The sequence below is a fragment of the Nicrophorus vespilloides genome, unplaced genomic scaffold (assembly GCF_001412225.1).
Source record: "Nicrophorus vespilloides isolate i.1.1-1 unplaced genomic scaffold, Nicve_v1.0, whole genome shotgun sequence".
NCBI classification, from domain to species: Eukaryota; Metazoa; Arthropoda; class Insecta; order Coleoptera; family Silphidae; genus Nicrophorus; species Nicrophorus vespilloides.
This window is the reverse complement of record NW_017095800.1, coordinates 21,956-29,190: the sequence shown is the minus strand read 5'-3', so window position 1 is coordinate 29,190 and position 7,235 is coordinate 21,956.

Below are 7,235 nucleotides of genomic sequence, written 5' to 3'. Positions count from 1 at the left end.
TATTTGTAAAAAAAAATTAATGAAATCATGTTATAGATCAGGGGTGGCCAAACTGTGGCTCGCGAGCCGCATGCGGCTCTTCAAGAGTCTTGTTAGTTGGCTAGTTGAGCCGCAACAAAACACAAATGTTATATATATTTTATATTAAGATTGAGATTTTTTAAAAATTATAGATCTTGTAACAAATGCAGATAAGACATAATCAATAGTCTGAATAATGAATAAAAATTAACTTTCTCGGAATTGTACAGTTCTATCAGCATTATGTGTTTGTTTAATGGAAATGTAATGCTCTAATTTATATTCAGATACAGGATTATCATTATTAATGAAAAATACGTATTTGAAACAACTTGTTATTCTCGTTGTTGTTGTTTTTATTGTTGCTGTTGTTGTTCATAGTTAAGATAAATCATTGCAAAGAAACAAATTAATTAAAGATGAAAATTAACTATCATTCGGATAATGTAGTAAGTCGGATTAATAGAGTAGTTATTCAGATCGAGGAGTAAGCGGTGAAACATGAAAGCTTTGCTTTTATTTAGACTAAATAGATCCGTGTTTCATGCGCTTCTATGGAAGACGACCTCTGAATACTAAACTGTGGTTGAACTACTTCTTGGTATGGGTAAGAAACGAATCCCATCGGATAACGGATCGTATATGCATCCACATTCCCAATGCATATGACAGCCGAAACAACAACAACAGCAACAAAAACAAACAAAGTATAAATAAACCGGATCGTTGTGGAGGAAAACTAGCGAAATTGCGGCAAATAAATCAGAAGATTTATCGACGCAAGAGCAATTAGTCGATGCACACGACGAGATACGTCTTTGGAGGAATCAATTAGGTACGGTTTTCAAATCAAGTTTTCTTTTTTTTTTGACGTGAAATGAATGAATATTTTCATGTTGTTTTTTTTTTGTGGAATTTCAAGTGAGGCGATGAATCAATTCGAGCGATAAATTTTCAGACAAAAAAAAAATATGTATACACAGAATAAATTAAGTTATTACGCGAATTTCCGGACCGCGCATTTTATAGTAAACAAACGCTGAAAAAAAATAATGAAAATAACAATGTAGAAAATTTAAAACAAAATATAGTAAAAGCAGAAATAATGCGAAATAATAATGAAAAAAAAAGTTAATATTTTGAATATTGTATTATTCACAAAGTTTAATAAAAAAACGATTGTTTCTATACGATTTTTATTAGTAAAAAGTAATTTTAAGAAATTTCATCGAAAAATTAAAAGGTGTCCCAAAATTAACGCAAGTTTTGAATTTGCCGCCCTTTGTGCAGTAAAGTGTGAAATTGTTTTTGGGGTTTCCCTTTATTTACAAAAAAATGAATAAAATTATTGTAACATGTCCAGATACAAATTTAATGATTCTGTAATAATTAGGAAATGTAAATTAACAAAAAAAGGTATTGTTTCTATACGATTTTTATATAATTTTATTTGTTTAGTAAAAATTAATTTTTCAGAATTTCATCAAGAAATTATTTATTAAAAAAATGAATAAAATCTTTATAACATATCCATATATAGATTTAATGATTCTGTAATATTCAAGAAACGTAAATTAACAAAAAAAATGTATTGTTTCTATGCGATTTGTATAAAATTTTATTTGTTTAGTAAAAAGTAATTTTTATAAATTGCATCAAGAAATTATTTACAAAAAAAAAAATAGTAAAATCTTTGTAACATAAACGGATACAGATGTAATGATTCTGTAATAATTGAGAAATGTAAATTAACAAAAAAATGTATTGTTTCTCTGTGATTTTTATAAAATTTTATTTGTTTAGTAAAAAGTAATTTTTATAAATTGCATCAAGAAATTATTTACAAAAAAAAATAGTAAAATCTTTGTAACATAAACGAAATTATTTACAATAAAATTGAATAAAATCATTGTAACATATCTAGATATAGATTAAACTGAACATAATCAATAGTCCAAATAATTAATGTATCAATATTTGTTATTGTTTTTCTTAAATTTCAAGTGAGGCGATGAATTAATTTGAGACAATACAAAAAATTGGTGGCAATTGAAATCCCGACAATTATAATCCCGACAGTATCTTTTATTATTTGATATAGACTTATTCATAATAAACTTTAACAATAAGAAACAATATAAAAGAAATTTGTTATAAATAATTCAAGAAAATCAAATAAAATTATAATTTATTGTTAAGATCTATTATGAATAAGTCTATATCAGTTAAGATCATTGTTAAGAATGATCAAAGGTGTTAAATACCAAAACTTCTGAATTTGAATTTAATTAAAGAGATAATTGGTGGCTAAAAGTAACATTTCTCAACGATGTTTTTGAAAATTTGAACGTTTTAAAATTGAACATATAAAGAGCAAACCAAATATGAAATTTTGTCAGAAGTACGGTAGAACTGTATCATTTTCTAAGTAATTTTCATTATTTGATTATCAAATGTACGACAAATGTCATCAATCCTTTTGCAAAATACGACAAATCTTCATTTTCATTTTGTATGTTTAATAAAATAACGTTTTTCTTTAAGAATTTATTTATTTTTATTGATAAAGTATATTTAATTTTGTTGAAATTATTATTTGGTGCACACGCGAAATAAATTATCCTTGCCTAGTGTGCTGTGAGGTAAAAAAAAGTTTGACAGACACTGGTCTATATAAAATAATAAAAGATACTGTCGGGATTATGATTAATACGGTCGGTATTTCGAATGTCGGGAATTTGATTGTCGGGATTTCGTTTGTCATTATTTCGATATGTAAACACAGAATAAATGAAAAAATAACGATGTGAAAAAAATTATAATAAAACAAAATGCAGCAGCAATAACGAATGCAAAATAATAATAATAATAAGAAACAAATCGGAGATGCGTCAATCGATGACAGCTGACGTTTCCGCTTACGTCAACCGTTTCTGGGTGAAGCGAAATGTTGGAAGTCCTCCTCCCCGTGGTTCTCCTCCTGCTGTCCCACTTCTGTCCAAATCTGATGACTTACGGCCAGGCCGTCCTCCTCCATGGTAGGTAGGTAAAATTGGAAAATTACAATATCACGTGCACTTTCGCGAAATTATTTATCAATTCCGCCCCTCTCCGCAACGGTATAATTACGTTCACGTTTAATTACCATCCCTTCCGCCATATGAATATATTGCGTTATCTATATAGATAAAGGGAGGATTCGCAGCACATCTCTCGCTCTCTCTGTCTCTCTCCAGCACGCACTCACGTATATATTGCCTAATTAGTTCCTCTCATTAGCGCCTCTTCTCGCGTTACCATCATTATTAACATTATTATTATTACGTTACGCCCGTCGCAGTTCATTATTATCCGCGGAGCACGCACGCATTTCTATTATGTAATTAACCAGCGAAATCGATTGAATCTTTTACCTCAAATACACATTTTTTTTATGTCTTTCATTCATTCATTCATTCATTCATTTGGCTCATGTTCCGTAATGAATTCTCCTTTTCAATATGCTAAAATATGAAAACATTCATTCATGTGATTTTTTGTTACTGGCGGAAAAAGCCGTTTCATAAATATTTGTGTTTTGTAGTAAAAGCTTTCGATCCTAATTTTATGTATGCATTACGTTTATTACTACATCGAAAGTTTATTATATCTGATTTACAGTTTCAACATGATTAAAGCGTCTATTATTTCCTAATTATCATCAAAATTAGTAAGTAAATAAATAAAGTAATTTATGTTTTTAATTTAAAAATAATTTAAAAATGTTATTGTAGACATTTTCGGTATAGTCGGGATTTTGATATAGTCGGGATTATGGTTGTTGAGTTTCTGATACAGTCGGGTTTTGATCAATAGACGGTCTTTCGGTTGTTGGACTTGCGATTGCCACCGAGCACCGACACACTACCATCAAAGAGCATACATGAAAGAAAGCGATTATGAATTAATTTAAAGAAAAAAAATAAATTGAATTTAAATTAACCGTAAATAAATTTTCATTCCGGTTTCGATTTTTCAATTGAGCAATTTTTTGTTCCGGTTACAGTTACGGTTCAGTTAAAAAATTCCGGTCATTTTCGCTTTTTCGGTTTTCGGTTCGACTCTCTGATTTTAGGTAAAATTATATTCACCAAACGCATATTGAAAATCATATCATATCGACTATGAATTATGAAATTTGCAATTAACTAAACTCTAGTTATAATTATTATTTCAATTTGGATTATGCTGAAGCACGCTTTCGATAATAATTCTACATTTTGGAATTCAATTGAATACGTATTTATAATGTTTTTTTTTTGGGAAAAAGCTTTTAAAATGTTTAATAACTTGACGTATTATAGAATATCGTAAATTGTCCGCATTGCTCGCTCAATTTTCCGGTAATAGCTGCGAAATGTACGTGTAAACATAAATACGAGCGTTTCATTTGGATATTTATGAAATAGTAAAAAGCTTTCATTTTTTTTCAATAATTTTTGTTTCCCATCGAAATATGTTATTTAAAACAAAAATAATGTTTCCATTTACTCTTTTTTTTTTCATAAATATCGTAATTGTATTATTTTTACATTGTTTTGATTATATGTATGTATATTACGAAAAAAATTTTTTTTTTAATAATTTGTTCTAAAAAATGAAAAAAAATTTCGTGAAAATACAAATACAAATATTTATGTCACTCTATGATATAATATGAGAGACATATAAACAATAATTTTTTACTTTACTTGTAGTTTTTTTAATTATAGAACTTTTCTCAATAATTTCTTGTAACATCAACGTATGTTATTTTTCAGTTTTATGGGTATATTTCTATCTTGACTATGTTAAGTCTGCTAAATATATTATTTTTCTACTACGGTATAGTTTGTACGCACGTTTATGTACAAAGTTTTCTTAGTTTTCAAAATATTCGTAAAAACAGATTTTAAAATATGTAATTAAACTTTTTGTGTGTAATGATGTGATTTCATACATTTCATTCATGTTTACAAGTTTTTAGAGTTTACAGTTTTTAATTTACATTCTATTAATAGAACATTTTTATGTAGTGTCTACGCATCTTTATATTCAAATTTGTTAGTTTCTAAAATATTCGTGAAACAGTTTTTAAAGTAGGAAATTTTTATAATAGAACTTTTTCAACGAATATAAATTTTAATGTAAGTTTTTATAACTTTGTTAATTACGGTATAGTGTGTACTTATCTTTATGTTAAAATTTGTTTAGTTTCGTGCAACAGTCTTGAAAGTACGAAATTTTTGTAATCGAACTTTTCGAGTGTTTTGATGTGATTTCATCGAATATAGATTTTCATTAAATAGTTTTACTTTAACGTTTCTAAATATAGCATTTGTTAATGTGTAAGCATATTTATGTTAAATATATCTTAGTTTTCAAAAATTGGACATTTTCTGTGATTAAGTGAATTTTGAGTTTAGTGATGTGATTTAATCGAATATCGATTTTCAGGCAGTATTTTTACTTTAATTTAGCATCTTTATGTTAAATTTGTCTTAGTTTTGAAAAATATTCGTGAAACACTTTTTAAAATATGTAATGAAACTTTTTGAGTGTAATGATGTGATTTCATTGAATATAGATTATCATGTAATAGTTTTAATTTACATTCTGTCAATAGAACATTTTATGTAGTGTCTACGCATCTTTATGTTTAAATTTGTTAGTTTCTAAAATATTCGTGTAACAGTTTTTAAAGTATGAAATTTTTGTAATGGAACTTTTTCAACGAATATAAATTTTAATGTATGTTTTTATAACTTTGTTAATTACGGTATAGTGTGTAAGTATCTTTATGTTAAAATTTGCTTAGTTTTCAAAATATTCGTGCAACAGTTTTGAAAATACAAAATTTTTATTATCGAACTTTTTGAGTGTTTTGCATATGTATGTTAAATATATCTTAGTTTTCAAAAATATGAAGTTTTCTGTGATTAAGCTAATTTTGAGTGAAGTGATGTAATTACATCGAATATCGATTTTCAGGCAGTATTTTTACTTTAATTCTTCTAAATATAACATTTCTTAATTACGATAAAACGTGTAAGCATCTTTACGTTAAATTTGTCTTAGTTTGTAAAATATTCGTGAAACAGTTTTTAAAATATCTAATGAAACTTTTTGAGTGTAATGATGTGATTTCATTGAATATATTATGATGTAATAGTTTTAATTTACATTCTGTCAATAGAAGATTTTTATTTATGGTGTATGGCGCATCTTTATGTTCAAATTTGTTAGTTTCTAAAATATTCGTGAAACAGTTTTTAAAATATGAAATTTTTTGAAATTGGTGACATCGAATACCGTTTAAAATATGGAAATATCGTTGATATGTTTCATATATTCAAGTTTTTGGCGTGTTATAGAAAATACGCTTCGCATTGGAGCGTACAACGTTCTATTATTAATATGAAATTTAATAAAATCGATGTGAAACGTTATTGAATTACGAATTCATTCGGTAACAATTATTTCGGTCGTGGATCCGCACAATCGCGTCCCGAAATTAGAATATTTAATTAATAGCAGAACGAGTATGCAAAATATGAGTGAGTGAGCGAGCGAGACGAAAAATGAACAAAAAAAAGGTTTATATATTAATTTGCATCTAATTACGAGTCTCTCCCCCACATCGAAACCTTCACGCATCGGAGCTAATGGTCGGAATATGATGATGATGATGATGATCATCATCATGATGATGATGATGTTGTGGAACGGATGAATCCGCAATTATATAATAAGGCCACCGCAAATGTCTCAATCGTCTGTAATCGCTGTGCGGCTGATTTAATAATTATAAATATTAAGTTTCCTCGTCGGTAATCCATTTACCTACAGCAGCGTCGTTATGCAAATCGGAACGCGGCAATCCGTTAAGTGGGAAACCGATTTCCAGCGGTAATTATCGTTTCGGTTTTTCAATCAAAATCGATCTCCAAGGTAGATACACCCGGGATATCGACGATTACGAGCTTCTGGTGCCCAGGAAGTTGACGCGCGAAGGATCGTTTCTGTCCTTCTCGACGCCGCACTTCTTCAAGCACGAGGAGGAGAAGAGGTCGAAACGTGATCTCGGCGATGCCGTCCACTACGGGATGACCTTCGGCGGGGATAGGGAGCATCACCTCGAGGTCTATCCCAATCATAATCTGATTGCGCCGGGCGCCGTCGTCGAGAGGAGGAAC